The following is a 17,446-nucleotide window of genomic DNA, read 5'->3' as shown; positions in this document are numbered from 1 at the left end:
TACCTACAATGGCACCAGTGTTCCAAATGCAGCAGGTAAGGGCAAGACATCTTTGTAGCAGTGAGACATTATAGTGGGTACTGTAATAAAGAAAATTCACTCAGGAGAAATAGGAATGTTTCTTTATGTTTATATTTTACATGGTATGGGGTTGGTGCCTATTGAGAGACTAAGTTCCTTCAATTAGATTAGGAAATTAACAGTTGAGTAGCTTTTACCACAGAGCTCAAGGCTCTGAAATGAGAGAAAGAAGTTTTAGTTAGTGCTTAACTTAATTGATTTGAATCCACATGTGGCCCTCGGGGGTGCCACTTCCATGTATAGTTAGCTTTTAGTTGCTTGCTGGCAACTGTATCTGTTGATATTTATCCAGAGTGTTTTATTTTTCTCAGTGTATTCTTGATATTACCAATTCCTTTCCTTACTTAACTTCAGTGTTAATATGATTATCATTGCTGACTTTTCCCATAGGAAATCAATTAGTCTCTCATGCAATAAATCATCAAGCAATTCTTAATGTTAAGTAATGGTAGATAAAAGGAAATTTGCATCCCCACTGCCCATCACTCTTGGAAACCATGCTGGAAAGAGATGCCTTTTAAAGCAGGAGTTATTAACCTAGTTTCTGGGAATATTAAAAAAGATGACTTTATTTGATATATGGATTTCCTTCATAAGCCTATGCATTTGATTTTATAAATTCAAATACATTTTTTTGTGAAGAGGTGTCCAGGATTTACTAGATAACCAAAAGTGTCTATGACACAAAAAGGGTTCTTAAACCTCTAAGAGCATATTGTATTTTCCTATATACACACCCAGCTCGGGACTTATCATCCAAATCAGAGATAAAAATGATAAAGTTTTTATTTTATTTTTCCAATTTCATTCAAAGATAATTTTCAACATTCATTCTTTTGCAAGCTTTTGAGTTCCACATTTTTTAATCACCTTCCTTTCCTTTCCTCCTCCTCCCCATAGCAGTGAACAATCTGATGATATAAGTTGCACATGTGCAAACATGCTTAACCAATTTCCATATTAATCATCTTGTGAAAGAAGAATTAGAACAAATGGAGGGAAGCCATGAGAAAGAAATAAACAATATAAAAGAAGTTTTAAAAAGCAAACATATTATATTTTGCTCTGCATTCAGATTCTATAGTTCTTTTCCCCTCTGAATATGGATAGCATTTTTCATATCATATCTCTTAGGATTTTCCTTGATCACTAAAATGCTGAGAGAAGCTGCATCCATCATAGTTGGTCACCTCACAATGTTACTGTTAATGTGTACAAAGTTCTCTTGATTCTACTCACTTCACTCAATATCAGTTCATGCAAGACAAGACATTCCAGGCTTTCCTAAAATCTGACCCCTCATTATTTCTTACAGAACAAGAATATTCCATAACATTCATATAACAATGGGGTTTTTAAATTAAGACCATAACCACAATTTCCCATACTCATTTTAAAAAATAAAACAATACTCCAGGGCAGTCATGGAATTTTGGAGCTGGAAAGGATCAGCTATAGTCAACCAATACAATCTCAGCTTTTTATTGATGAATATACTGAAGCAGACACAAACTTTAAGTTCTTAAGCTAGGTAGTGGCAATGTAGAAGTAGTCTTTCTGTTTTCCATTACAATGTACTTTCCAATGCACTACATTTTCTCCTTTTAACGTCCTTGGAAATGGGTAAATAAATATTTAATTTCTTGGCTAAACAAATTGCAGAATCTGACTCAAATTTTCAGATAAGAATTTGGGAAGCAGGAGTCTTCTTGTCCTGGTTCTCATTATTTTCATTGTTCTTCCTCTCCTTTCCTTATCCCACTACCAATAAGGGCAGTCTTAAAGTAAAATGTCCTTTTTAACCTTAGATGAGGCACTGATGCCTCTCAGCACACAAGATAAGCACATTTTTATTCCTTTTTTGTATTCTCAATTAACATTTCCAAAAGAGGTTGTTCAAAAACTTTGCCCTACTCCTCTAGGATCTGACCACAACACTAAACCTTTAATCTTTTTTGGAGATCATGCCTCCTACTTCATTGAGGACATTCATTTGTCTAATTTGTCAATTCCACTGTCGAAATCTAAATGCCCTCTTTCTTTGATTGTTCTCTCTTTCTGGTTTTCAATAAAGAATGAACCTCTTCCTTTCTAAAGTTGAACCCTCCACCTTTGCTTTTGGCCCTATCCCTTCATTTTTTTCCACAGAAGCTTGCCTCTCCCTTGAATTTACAGTCTCCCTCTATTGACTCTCTTCTTGATAACTCCTTAAATTATTGCTGATCTGAAGAAGAGAGAACTTTTAGACTGAAGGATAGGAGAAAACCAGCAAATAGTACCTGGGAGTTTGACTCCTAGTGAGTCAACATTAATTATGAGGAGGACCCAACATGTAAGTAAGTGCTACACTATGGAACCAATTAATAAGAAAGAAATCTTCACTCTGAACTGATATGGGAAAAGCAGGAAAGTGGAAGAGTGATGATAAAAGACATGATGGTTTGGTCCTATGTTAGAACTATAGAAATTTACAGCTGGAAAGGACCTCAAAAATTTCATAGTACAAATTTCTACAAAACTTTATGAGAAGGCTCTTCAAATGTATCAAAGACATTTTTGAAGAAAGTATGAGCTAGGAATAGGAAGACTTTCATAGTTATATCTTTAGCTGGGCATAATGGTACATTCTCATTATCTTTGCTACTGGGGACACTGAGGCTGTTAGACCATTTGATCTGGGGGTTCTGAGCAACAGTAAGTAGGGTTAAAGCTAGTTGAGTTTCTGTATTGATTGGCAGCAATATCATGAACTCTCAGAAGCAGGGGGACATCAGGTTTCCTAAAGAAGGGTAAATTAGCCCAGAATGGAAATAGATCATGTTTAAGCTTCTGTGACTATCAGTAATAAGGTCAGGAGCATGAGTAACCATTGCCCTTCCAGTTTGGGAAGACCAAGTCTCAAAAAAAATCAAAGAAAGATGAGAAAGAAATGAAGCAAACAAAAATCATATATTCTGTAGTCACAAAGCAGATCATACATTTATAGTCACAGAGTAGACTGAAATGTGCAGAGATTGCAATATCCTACTATTGTTACTGCTTTTGGTCAAAAAGAATTTGATTTCATGGTACAATATATAGTCCTAACATCAAATAATGTTATTCTTAACATATCAGATTAAGTTATAAGATTATAACTTAATAGTTATATAAAGTTATAGATACAGCATGAGGCAACTAGGTAGCACAGTAGATAGAGTGCTGAGACTGAAAAACTCATCTTCTTGAGTTCAAATCTGGTCTCAGATATTTAAAACCTGTGGTTTTAATATGGTGTTTGTGATTGTCTCAAAGTATATCGAGGGCATGTTCCTAATGGATGAGGAATTCTTTATTGATGGAGAAATCTTCTAGGTGTTCTTGCTTGCCTGTGACATTATTCTGATATGCAATAATTCCTGTAACACTTCAGAAATAATATTCATAGCTCCTCAATTGGGTTTTAGATAATTATTCATGTAAGAAAAATCGAGAATATGAAAAATATAAATTTTTCAGTCTATGATATTTTGTTGGATATTCAATCTATTGATCAGTTTCCTCAGTACATGGATTCATAAAAACTATGGATTTATAAAGCAATGAGCTAGGCCAAGAAATAAATAGGGTTAAATCAACTACTTAACTTTCTATCTGTCTGTCTGTCTATATTCCTCTAGGACATGCTAAGTGTGTATGTTTACATGTATATATGCATTGTTTCATGTGCACACATATATGAATATGTACGAATAGTTATGTATATGTAGATTTGTATATATGTATATATATGCATACCTATATAGGTAAATATAGGTATATAGATATAATTGATATAGATATCTTGATTGATATTATCAGTATGGTAGTATCAAAATATAAATAGGTTTAGGGATGTCAAGAGTCCTAGACATACTAATTGTATTAGCATTCCTGATCTACTAACAGACCTAATATTTATTTAATAGACTCATGGTATGAGGTTTTATTGTTTACAGAACTTTGGTATCAAAAAGGTGATTTGTTTTCCTGCTTTTTTGATGGGGCAAAAATTGACAATTTGCAATTATCTCAAATTTCTTCCTCAAATAATAGCAAACACTTTTACTGTGAATATTCCCTCAGTGATATTGTATAACTGAGAGTCATCCAATCATTTAAATATATGTTGTAACATATTATCAATAAGTAACTGTGCATAAAAGATACTGTTGACAAGAAATAATCAGAAATGAAATTGGATGAGCCATGTAGCTTGAGAGAAAGATAACAGATAGACAGCAACAACAGATAGACATTTCCTACTAAGAGATAAAGATGTAGACTCTCAGAATATTGACTGGACATCCTGTGGAAGTTTTATGGAAGGAGGTAGACAATAATGATATAGAATAAAAAAGGTTTAGCTGAGTTGCAATCTGACCTGTTGGAAGAAGTGTCCAAATTGATGAATTCACAGTTCAATTAACATTCCATTTTTAGAGCTGAATTCTGTTTCTCTGTAATCTTAAGGATAATAGATTTAGCTAGAGATAGAAGGGAACTTGAAAGTTATCTAGTACAACCCCATCATTTCAGGATCAAAAATTAGTTCACTGAGATAAGGTGGATTGCTTAAAATGATATGATGACAATGATGTTTGTCCTTCATTCTTGAAGAAGACCATGATGTTAGGGAGGTGATACCATGACAAGCTTGTGAACTGGATTCTGTGCTGAATTACCATCCTCATTTTCTTCTCTGGAGCCATCTGGATCCAGAGACCAGATATGAATCAGGACAAGGCAATTGTTATTTAACATTCAATTTAACATTAACCCAATTTAACAAGAGTTGAATGACTTGCCCAAGGTCACACAGTAAGAGTCAAGTGTCTGAGGCTGTCTTTGAATTCCTGCTCTCCTGACTCCAAGGTCAATGCTCTATCCACTGTGCCACCTAGATGATATAGGAATTTAGTGGCAGAATCAGGATTGAACTCTAAATCTCACTCTTTTTTCTTATGACCTCTTCCCATTGTGATTAGTTCTGCTCTCTGAGACCAACTGATGGAATCTAGTTGATACTCCACAAGACAGCCCTTTGAATACTTTAAAACAGCTATCATATCTTCTCTTAATAAATGTTTAGAGAATAAATATTAGAGAATGAATGGATTAATACAATTTTTATTAAGACTATGATTATCTAATTCTTCTGTGTAGATGGCCAAAACATGTAGGGTAATCCACATTCATAAAAATCATTCAATCAATTTTGATGGGATACTGGCATCTACAATATAACCACATAATTAATATGAAAATATATTGTTACATAATATGGAAGCATAGATATTTGACATCTTACTAACATTCTTTTTCAAAGATAAATGATTTCATGATAATTTTGTTCTTCACATAATGCTAATATCATCATCTCTTAAGTTTTAGGACCCAATAAAATTCATTAGTTTTTGATCAGCCTTGAGCTAAATCATTCTAACCTTATTTGATCTAACCCTCAGAAACCATAAATTCAGTCTGTCGCTGGACCCATATAAAAAGTCTTTCCAGTTTCCATGGAACCCTAATTGGTAGGTCCTGACATGGTTTGAACTTCACCTCCATTGGCTAGGAGAAATCAGTATCATTCTCAAACTTTAAAGAGATCTCAAAGTAGAAATTGAAGGAAGGAATTTTAAGAAGAGCCTTTAATCAAATCTTTCTTTCTTTTATTCTTGATTTGCTTTTCTGGATAAACTCCAAGCAGATAGAAAAGGAAGATATAAATTAAAGGCTTGATTAAGGAAGAAAGAATTTTCAACTTTAATTGTGAGAACAATGTGGCATAGGTATTAAAACATTAAGGTACAGACAGTGAGTTCTTGTCTCATTTTCCTTTTTTCTATATGGAACTCTCATCTCAAAATCTTTGGAAGCATATTTTAACATATATGTTTATATGAATATGGATGCATACCAAATATATATTTTATATGTATGCATATGTATAAGGGTATAATTATGCATGTATTATAACAGCACATTTTAGAATAAAAGTGAACTTTATTCTTTCAAAAGGCCTCCGTGAAAACTGATCTCTCATTTCAGTAATGCTCTCAGTATCAAAATGAATCAATTTGAGGCCTCTAGAAAGCATCTCATTACTAGAGGCAAAGAAAGATTGCATCATGGACTTGTTCTTGGTTGAGGGTCATCTCATAGCATCCATTTCAATATTATAAAAACATACCTATAGACACATGTGTATGTATACATGTATACAAATATGTTTTTATTATTTGTTTGTTTTTGCATAAACAGTTTTTTTACTGGTTTAGGTAATTCTCTGGTTAGGAAATCCTTACCCAGTTTTGGTTAATATCTATTCTAAAAATGAGAATCTTAGAGATTTGTACAGAGGGCCTGACTTGACCCCAGCTGTGCAGGTAGGATATATAAGAGGTAAGACTTGAACCCAAGTTATCAAAACATAAAGGAAAAGTCTCTATTCTTTAAGTCATTATATCTTTTTTTTTGGCTATTGGTGTATGTTTAAAAACTAATAAAATTTCTTAAGGTTTTTATATGTGTCCATAGATCAATTAATCAATAAATATTTCTTAAAGACCTACTGTGTGTTAGGGACTATATCAAGTGACTTTCAGGAAATTCAGATGTATCACACCACATGCTTGACATTTTGGTCTTATTGTCATTAATATATATATATATATATATATATAATAGTAACACAAATTTAATATATGTATATAAGCATTTTTGTGAGTGTTTAAGTGACTTGGGGAGTTAAGTGTATGAGGTCATATTTGAATTTAGATTCTCCTGACTCCAGAGTTAGTGAATTATCCAATGCATCACCTAGCTGCTAAAGGGCAAAGTGAATAGAGTGCCAGCCCTGAAGTCAGACTACTTGAGTTCAAATTGAACTTCAGACACTTAGTGATGTGACCTTGGGCAAGTCACGATACTAATTGCTTTGCTTTCAGGACTATCTCCAGTTATGATTCATAACTGGCCCCTAAACTCAAACGACTTTGGAGGATAATTGCAGTTGGCCTCCCCCTCACTCAAATCCAATTCTTGTCACTATCATGATGCCTATTCCCTGATATCAGAGTCTTTTTGAGAACAAAGACAAACATTATCATCTACATAAATATCTGCATATTTGCATATACCAAATGTGTATATTAGATATAAAAGTGAAATGTTTGGAACTGGAAAAGAAGTTCTAGAATGTTGACTGGTTTATTTTATGATTGATCTCAAAAGTTAAGGCACTATTTGATTAAAGATGGAAAACAACTTAGGAGATTTATACTTTCTAATTATATAACATTATTAATTGCAAAATGATATAAATGTGTACTGGGAAAGCAATTGTGTGAAAGGTTTATAGGAATTAGAATTGGAAGGAACCCTAAGGATCATCTAATTCAAACTCTTCACTTATGATATAGAAATTAAATAATTTTTCCAAACCACATAATAGTTTATAGTAGTATCAGTCAAGATTCAAATTCAAGTTGCCACTCAATGACCTTCAGAAAATATGAACATTGAGTCACAGTATCATAGTTTTAAAGCAGAAAGGAATTTTAGAAGTCATATCCAATGTTTCCATTTAACACATAGAAAATTGAGTCCCATGCAGGTTAACTCATCTAAAATCAGACAGAAAATAATTGATATGGGCTAAATATTCAATCCTATGTCTACAACTCTAAATACAGAACTCTATCACATACCATGGACTCCTAAGCAGAATGCTTTAATTACCTCTTATTAAAAGAAAAATGTTATATGATTAAACAAAGAATCTGTGATTTTGTCAGTGTGTGTAATACTCAATGTTGTGTCTCCCTCCATTTGAACCAGTATAAACTAGGATTAACGTGTCATTGACATATAAGTTCTAGGAAGATACCCGAAATGCATATTAAATTTAAGTGAATTCAGGGGCTGCTATGTGGTGCAGTGGATAGAGCACCAGTCCTGGAATCAAGAGAACCTGAGTTCAAATCTGTCCTCAGACATTTAATAATTACCTAGTTGTGTGGCCTTGGGCAAGCCACTTAACTCCATTGCCTTGCAAAACCTAAAAAAAAAAAAATTAAATGAATCCTCAAGTGTCACAGTGTTAACATGTATCACTGTTAGATATTGAAACCAGGTGTTTGGACTCCAGATTCATCACTAAAATATCCTGTTTTTTTAAAGAAATAAATTTACAAAAATATTTTAAAAATCTAGTTCATACACTCTAGTTTAAGAACACCTGCCTATAACGATTTTTCTTTTGCTCTGAAATGGTGAATGTCCTTTAACAAGCTCATTAAGGAACAAATCACAGAGTAGAACAAGTTGAGTTCTCCGTGCACTGAATTGCCCTTTAAAAATGATAATTGGTAAGTTAGATAAAATTTCATATGAGGCTGCCCTTTGCATGACTGTCTATCAAATATTTGTCAAGAGTTTGGTGTAATGAAATGATATTGGCATTCCCCTGGCATGTCACATCATGATGACTGACAAAAAATGTGATCATTTTAGTACCGATATTATATATATATAAAATATTAATATTTATAAATGTATATAGATATGGATGTGGATATATGATGAAAGTTTCCTATTCCTATGTAACCATCATCATCATCAACAATGTCTAAACGGACTGAAATCAAAGGAAGACCTTGAGTCAAATACTGTAATAGAAACGGTAACAATGTAAATAAATGAAATGGAAGTCTTCTTGTTCTGACTTGCAGGTTAGGATAGATTGCAAAGAAGACCAGAGATCTTGAATATTGTCTTAGATGTTGGGGAAATTCAATAAATATTCATTGATTGTGACAACAAGCATATCATTTCAGAAACTACAGAGTTGAGACCTGTCAATGGTCATTAAGGATAGATACACATCTTGTAAAGTGTGTCTGAGAGGAATGTAATTTTTCATAGCCACAATCTTAGTTTTTAAACTGTCAATTATGTTGTCACTCTTCAAGCACAGCCTCTATATTTGCCTTAGTTTATACTCTAAACTCTTCCTATCGCCATCTTTACAACATTGTCATGATTTTTTTTTTCTTTTTTACCTCATTTTTTGAGTAAACAGAAGAATGCAATCTCCCTTTAGGTCTTAAGGAACTAGAGCTGAAAATGACCTTAGATGTCATCTAGACAAAACCCCTATTCACCCTTTACAGATTAATAGATTAAGGCCCAGAACGGTTAACTATTTGGACCTGGATGAAACAGCTAGGTAAAGGTAGATGTGGGAATTAAACTCAGGTAGACCTCCCTTGAAATGAAATGATCTTGTCATGCATCCCTTACTTTTAAATTAATAACTCACTATAGGTGGGATTTAGCTACCTTTATGAAACATCAAAATAAAACACAGAGACAAAAGAAACTAAACTTTGGTCTTAGTTAAGATATAGGAAATTAGAAATATTGTAAATAAAATGAATAATTCTTCAACATATATAATCTAGTGTTTCAAACATTTAATAACAGGACCACAAATATAACATAAGTTATAATTCAAAGAAATACTAAATAAAGTGGATTTTCATTGTTTCCCATATAGCTTTAGGATAAAATAAATGAAAATCCCTCAGTTTGTCATTTAAATTCTCTACTATTTGATCTTAGATCTCTTTCACTCACATGACTCCCTTCACTAAAGTATATTCCATCCAAAAATAATTTATCCTGATTCCCCTTTCACTAAATTCTTTCTTCGCTCTTCCACACTCCTGCCTCCTTAATTGATAATCTATCTTCTAGTCCATTTAGACCCCTAAATGCTTTCCCTCATTCCTTCTGAGAGATTTTTTTTAGCTTCCTCCAAGGATCAGCTTAAGTGACACTTCTGATGGAAGTGTCCTTGTGTAATTTCCCCCTACAAATTAGGAAAATCATATTTTGTTTACTCATCCACTTACCATATAATATAAACTCCTTAAGCATAGGGACTGTTTTCATTTTGGAATTCATAACTAGAACTTCACTTTGCCAATAGCATGATTTAACAAATGCTTATTACATTGAATTGAAAGGCATGCAGTATTATCATTATTTTCCTCAAAATTGAAAGCATCATATTTCTATTTAGTAGAAGTGCAGTTGTCACAGATAGGTAACATGATGCTATTATATGTTTCTGATGTTGGTTCCTCCCTGCCTCCTAAAGGTTGAGTCCAGGTTTAGAGTTTCCTTGGGAAAACCCCCAGAATGGTTTAGTGAAAACATAATTAATCGAATTTAGAGCAAAACCTGAATATACTTGAGTCCCAATTTTGCCTCTTAACTAGGTGGGTACAGTGAATAGAATATGGAAACTGGCATCAGGAAAACCTTCCTTCATTTATTTACTAGTTGTGGCTCCTTAGGGAAGTCATTTAATCTTTCTTTGCCTTGGTTTCCTCATCCATGAAATAGGGATTTGTATTTCTTAATAGAAACTATTTCAGAGAGTGATGAGGACCTAATGAACTACTATATGTGAAGTGCTTTGTTAACCTTAAAGCACTATCTAAATATGAGCTTATTATTACTATTATTGGCATTGTTATAATTATTATTACAACCTTGGATGTTTTCATCAGCTTTTATCTATGAGGCTATTTCTTTCTTTGTAAATTGAATGATTAGAAAAGCTAATCCTTGAAATACCATTTAGCTCTAAATGCATTGTTTCATAAACATTCTGAGAGGATTTACCAGGCCTATAATCATTCTTGGTTCAAAGGGTACTGTTAAGGCAAGTTGACCTTAGACTTCCAGATCACATTAAATCTAAGCCTGTGTATAGAGTCCACAGCACATCTGGAGTCCTTGAGCTCAGATTATTACACTTGTGTGCTTGGGTAAATCATTTACCTCTGGGGCCTCAGTCTCCTCATCATTAAGATGAGAGAGGGTTGATATACTAAAGAGATTGACAAACTTGAAGTCATGATCTAAGTTTGAATATTGGTTTTGTTACTTTCCATTTGACCATAGGTAAGTCAGTTGACCTCTTGGGAACTCAGTTTGTTCATTTGTAAAATGAAGGCATTAGAATAGAAGATTTCTAATGTCTCTTCCATTTCTAAATCTACAATGCTAACATATGCTGTAAAGAAATCATATTCAACTTCCTGCCAAGATGGCAGAGAGAATACAGACACTGTGTTAAGTGCTCCTCTTTCCCCTCAAAAACAATATGAAAGAAACCTCTTAGCAGAAATTTGATCTACAAAACCCTAGAAAGGGAAGATAGGAGAAGAATATCTACCAAGAAGGTCTGTCTCAGGGTACCTTGGGTGAACCTAGAGCCAAGAGCAGAGGGTCAGCTCAGGGACAGCAGCTGAGGGAAGCCAGAGGGCTGACCTCAGTTTTAGAGACTTTGGTGACTGGCACATGTGAGATCCAACTTTAATTGCACAGTTTTTGGCCCCAGGAGAGGGGAGGGTGAGTTCCAGCACAGAGTTTCAGAACACACCCAGAGAACAACCAGCTGGGCCAGGGCCTTGAGCTCCATACTTTCATCAAGTCCCTTTGCCCAGAACAAACAATAAACAACACCCCACCCCTTCAGGGCAAGAGTTCTCTCTACACAAAGAGATTAACTCCCTCCCCCAGGGCAAAGCACATTGTTCAAGGTCAACTCAGACCCTGCTGCTGAGGGCCCCAGATACTCCAGAGAAGCAACCAGTGCTCCCTACTGGCCGGCCCTTGGAATTACTAAGCCAAGTGAACAAAACCTTTAGGATCTTCAAAAGCAAACCTCTGAGAGCCAGCCCTGCCCCCCTCAACACAAGATCCTAGAAATATGAAGAAAGCCAGCAAAAGGGATGGGGGGGCATGGAGAAATAGTTAGAAGAAATAGATTTTAACCCAGAAAGATCTAGCACTTCTGATGAGAATATGAATTGGTATCCTGGCCAGAAAGACTTCCTTGAAGAAATCTGGAAGGAGTTTAAAAAGCAATTGGAAAAATTGGGAAAAGAAGCTCAAGATAAAATTAACACCTTGTAACAAGAAAATGAATGCTTGGAAAATACAACGGGACAAATACAAAATGAGAATAACTTTTTCAGATCTTCAATTGGGCAAATGCAAAAAGAAATTGATTCTCTCAAAACTACACTTGGGCAAATGGAAAACTCCTTCAAAAATAGACTTGACCGAATGGAAAAGCATTTGCAAAAGGTAAATGAAGAAAATTCTTCTATGTGGAAACTAATGACTTGACGAGACAACAAGATTCTGTTAAACAAAATCAAAAGATTGAAAAAAATAGAAGAAAATGTAAAATACCTCAATCAGCAAAACCACTGACCTCAAGAACAGATCAGGAAGGGACAGACTGCCTGAGTTCAAATTGAATTTCAGGCACTTATTAGTGATGTGACCTTGGACAAGTCACAATCCTAATTGCCTTGCTTTCAGGACAATTTGCAGTTGTGATTCATAACTGGCTAGGCCTTCCTGAAAATATTGAAGTGAAAAAAAGCCTGGGCTTAATATTACAGGATATAGTGATGGAATATTGCCCTGATATCATGGAACCAGAGAGCAAAATAGTTATTGAAAGAATACATTGATCCCCTCCAGAAAGAGAGCCTAAAATGAAAACCCCAAGGAATATTGTGGCCAAATTCCAGGACTATCAGAAAAAGAAAAAATCCTACAAGCAGCCAGAAAGAAAAAAAATAAATACCAAGAAGCCACAGTAAGGATTAACCAGGACCTGGCCACAGCAACATTAAGGGATCCAAGGGCCTAGAATAAGATACTTTGAAGAGCAAGGGAGTTCGGACTGCAGCTAAGAATCCACTACCTGGCCAAACTGAGCCTTCTCTTCCAGGGAAAAAGATGGACATTTGACAAAATGGGAGACTTCCAAGATTTCATGAAGAAAAGACCAGAGCTAAATAGAAAATTTGGACATCAAACAGGAGGCTCAAGAGACACAGGAAAAGGAAAAAAACATGGGGTGGGGGATAAAGAAGAAACTGCTTGCAATAAGATGAAACTGTCTATATACCCACTTGGGAGAAAGTGTCTCATAACTCTTGAGAATTGTAACTCTATTAGAGAAAATATACTTAGCCAGAAGTTATGGACACTCATGACTTTTCTGTGTCTCAGATAGAATGATTTAAAAATAATACTTCCTTAAAAAGGGGGACAGTAAATAGAAGGTAAGATGAGACCAAATGGTGTAAATCTCATTACATCAAGAGGTACAAAAGACTCATTGTAATAGAGGGGAAGAAGGGAGGAGGTGAGAACCAATTGAATCTTCATCTCATCAGACTTGGCTTAAAGTTAGCTTAGACACAGTCAGTAAAGTTAAACTTATCTTACCTTTCAAGTATTAAAAGGGGAAAAGGGGAGGGAGGACAGGGAGGGGCAGAAAAGGGGGAACTAGCAGAAGGAAGGAAAGTAGGGAAAAGGGAAAGGGGAAAGAAAGAGGAGGGTTGGATATAGGAGGGCAAATACACTGAAGGTGGCAGTATTCAGAAACTAAATATCTGGGAATATGAATAAAGGGGGGAAGGGAAAATACAAACAGAGGGAAGATAGCATGGAGGACAATAAAGAGTTAGTAATTATAACTTTGAATGTGAATGAGATTAACTCTCTCTTAAAACATTAGAGAATAGCAGACTGGATTAAAAACCAGAATCCTACAATATGCTGCTTAAAAGAAACTCATTTAAAGCAGAGAGATACATATAGAGTAAAGGTAAAAGGTTGGAGCAAAGTGTATTTTGCTTCAGCTGAAATGAAAAAAGCAGGGGTAGCAATCCTTATCTCAGACAAAGCAGGTGCAAAAGTAGATAGCTTTAAAAGAGATGAGGAAGGAAACTATATCTTTTGAAAAGGTACCATAGAAAATAAAGTGATTTCAATACTGAATATATATATATATACATATATATATATATATATATGTATATATATATATGCACTAAATGGGATAGCATCCAAATTCTGAGAGGGAGAAGCTAAAAGAACTACAGGAAGACATAGACAGCAAAACTCTACTGGTGGGAGACCTCAATCTCCTGCTCTCAGATTTAGATAAATCAAATCATAAAATAAACAAGAAAGAAGTTAAGGAGGTAAATAGATTGTTAGAAAACCTAGATATGATAGATTTATGGAGGAAACTGAATGGGGATAGAAAGAAATATACATTTTTTTTCTGTAGTACATGGCACTTACACAAAAATTGAACATGTATTAGGGCATAAAAATCTGATAATTGTAGCAAGGCAGAAATAGTGAATGCATCTTTCTCAGATCATAATGCAATAAAAATCATATGCAATATTGGGCCAGGGAGATATAGACACAGAATTAATTGGAAACTGTATAATCTCATTTTAAAGAGTGAGTTGTATCAATCAACAAATTATAGGAAGAATCAAATATTTTATCCTAGATAATGGCAATAATGAAACAACATACCAAAACCTATGGGATTCATTCAAAGTGACTGTCAGAGGATACATTATATGTTTAAATGCTTACATGAATAAATTAGAGAAAAAAGAAATAATATGCAACTAAAAAATTAGAGAAAGAACAAATTAAAACCCACCAATTAAATACCAAATCAGAAATTCTAAAAATTAAAGGAGAAATTAATGAAATCAAAAGCAAAAAAAAAAACTATCAAATTAATAAATAAAACCAAGAGTTGGTTTTTATGAAAAAAACCCAACAAAATTTTTATGCCTCTGGTCAATTTGATTAAAAAAAGAAAGAAAAAACCAAATTGTTATTTATCATAAATAAAAAAGCTGAACTCACCACCAATGAGGAGGAAATTAAAATAATAATTTGGAATTATTTCGTCCAACTCTATGCCAATAAATTTGTCAATCTAAGTGAAATGGACCAAATATTTACAAAAATAAAAGTTGCCCAGATTAAATGAAGAGGAAATGAAATTAAAAACCTAAATACCCAAAAGAAATTCAGCAAGCCATTGTTGAACTCCTTAAGAAAAAATTTCCAGGGCCAGATGGATTCACAAGTGAATTCTATCAAACATTTAAGGAACAATTGGTTCCAAATCTATATAAACTCTTTAGAAAAATAGGTGAAGACAGAGCTCTGCTTAAGTCTTTCTATGGCACCAATATGGTGCTAAACCAGGAAGAGTTAAAACAGAGAAAGAAAATTATAGACCTATCTCCCTGATGAATATAGATGCAAAAATCTTAAATAAAATCCTAGCAAAATGATTACAACAAGTTATCACTAGGATGATACAGTATGATCAAGTAGGATTTATCCCAGGAATGCAGGGTTGGTTCAATTTTAGGAAAACTGTTAGTATAATTAATTATTTCAATAACTAACCTATCAGAAATCATATGATCATATCAATAGATGCTGGAAAAGCTTTTGACAAACTACAGCACCAATTCCTACTACAAACACTAGAGAGTGTAGGAATGAATGGATTGTTCCTTAGAATAATAAGCAGTATCTATCTGAAACCATCAACAAGCGTTATATGCAATAGGGATAGGCTAGAGGCATTCCCAATAAGATCAGGGGTGAAACAAGGGAGGGTGCCCATTATCACCACTACTATTCAATATCATATTAGAAATGTTAGCTGAAGCAATTAGAAAAGGGAAAGAAATTGAAGGAATTAGAATTGGGAAGGAAGAGACAAAATTCTCACTCTTTGCAGATGACATGATGGTATATCTAGAGAATCCCAAGAAATCATCTAAAAAACTACTAGAAAAAATTAGCAACTTTAGAAAATAGCAGGATATAAAATAAATCCTCATAAATCATCATCACTTCTATATATGATTAGCAAGATACAGCAGAAAGACCTAGAAAGAGAAATCCCAATCAAAGTAACCTCAGACAATATAAAATACCTGGGAGTCTCCCTGCCAAGGCAGACTCAAAAACTTTTTGAAAACCATTACAAAACACTTCATACACAAATAAAATCATATTTAAATACCTGGACAAACATCCACTGTTCGTGGATAGGTTGAGTTAATATAATAAAAATGACAATTCTAGCAAAACTAAACTACTTGTTTAGTACCCTACCAATCAAAATTCTAAAAATTATTTAATGAGTTAGAAAAAAGTTGTAAGTAAATTTATATGGAGAAATAAAAAGTCGAGAATTTCCAGGGATTCAATGAAAAAAGTACAAAAGAAAGTGGCTTAGCCTTACCAATTCTAAAATTATAAAGGGGCGGCTAGGTGGCATAGTGGATAAAGCACCAGCCCTGGAGTCAGGAGTACCTAAGTTCAAATCCAGTCTCAGACACTTAATAATTACTTAGCTGTGTGACCTTGGGCAAGCCACTTAACCCCGATTGCCTTGCAAAAACCTAAAAAAGTAAAAAATAAAAAAAATAAAAAAATTATATTATAAAGCATCAGTCATCAAAATTGTGTGGTATTGGCTAACAAAGAGGGTGGTAGAACAGTGGGATAGACTAGGTGCAATAGTAGGATATGATTATAGTAATCTGCTGTTTTATTAAACCCAAAGAGTCCAATTTTGGGGATTAAAAACTCTCTATTCAACAAAAATTGTTGGGAAAATTGGAAATTAGTGTAAGAAACTTGGATTTGACCAACACCTCATACCCTATTCCAAGATAAGACCAAAATGGATGCAAATTTTTGACATAAAAAACAATATTATAAGCAAACTAGAAGATCAAGGAGCAATTTACCTGTCAGCTATATGGAAAGAGAAGCAGTTTATGACCAGGGAAGAGATGGAGAGCATCATTGAAAACAAAGTAGATAATTTTGATTGCATTAAATTAAAAGACTTTTGCACAAACTGTAGCTAAGATCAAAAGAAATGTAGTAAATTGAAAAATAATTTTTACAACTATTATTTCTGACAGATGACTCATTTCTAAAATATACAGAGAAGTGATTCAAATTTTCAAAAAAAAAAAAAAAACAAAACCAAGCCATTCCCCAATTGACAAATGGTCAAAGGAGATGCAAAAGCAATTTACAGATGAGGAAATCAAAGTGATCCATAGTCATATGAAAAATTGCTCTAAATCATCTCTTATTAGAGAAATGCAAATAAAAGCATCTCTGAGATATCACTTCACACCTCTCAGACTGGCCAATATGACCAGAAAGGACAATGATCAATGTTGGAAGGGATATGGGAAATCTGGGACACTAATACATTGTTGGTGGAGCTGTGAACTCATCCAAACTTTCTAGAGAACAATTTGGAATTATGCTGAAAGGGCAATAAAAATGTGTATACCCTTTGATCCAGCAATACCACTACTAGGTCTATACCCTGATGAGATGATGAAAAAGTAAAAACATCATTTGTAGAAAA

Source organism: Macrotis lagotis, chromosome 2 (genome assembly GCF_037893015.1).
Source record: "Macrotis lagotis isolate mMagLag1 chromosome 2, bilby.v1.9.chrom.fasta, whole genome shotgun sequence".
Classification (NCBI taxonomy): domain Eukaryota; kingdom Metazoa; phylum Chordata; class Mammalia; order Peramelemorphia; family Peramelidae; genus Macrotis; species Macrotis lagotis.
The sequence above is the reverse complement of the archived record's forward strand: the minus strand, read 5'-3'. Positions refer to the sequence as shown.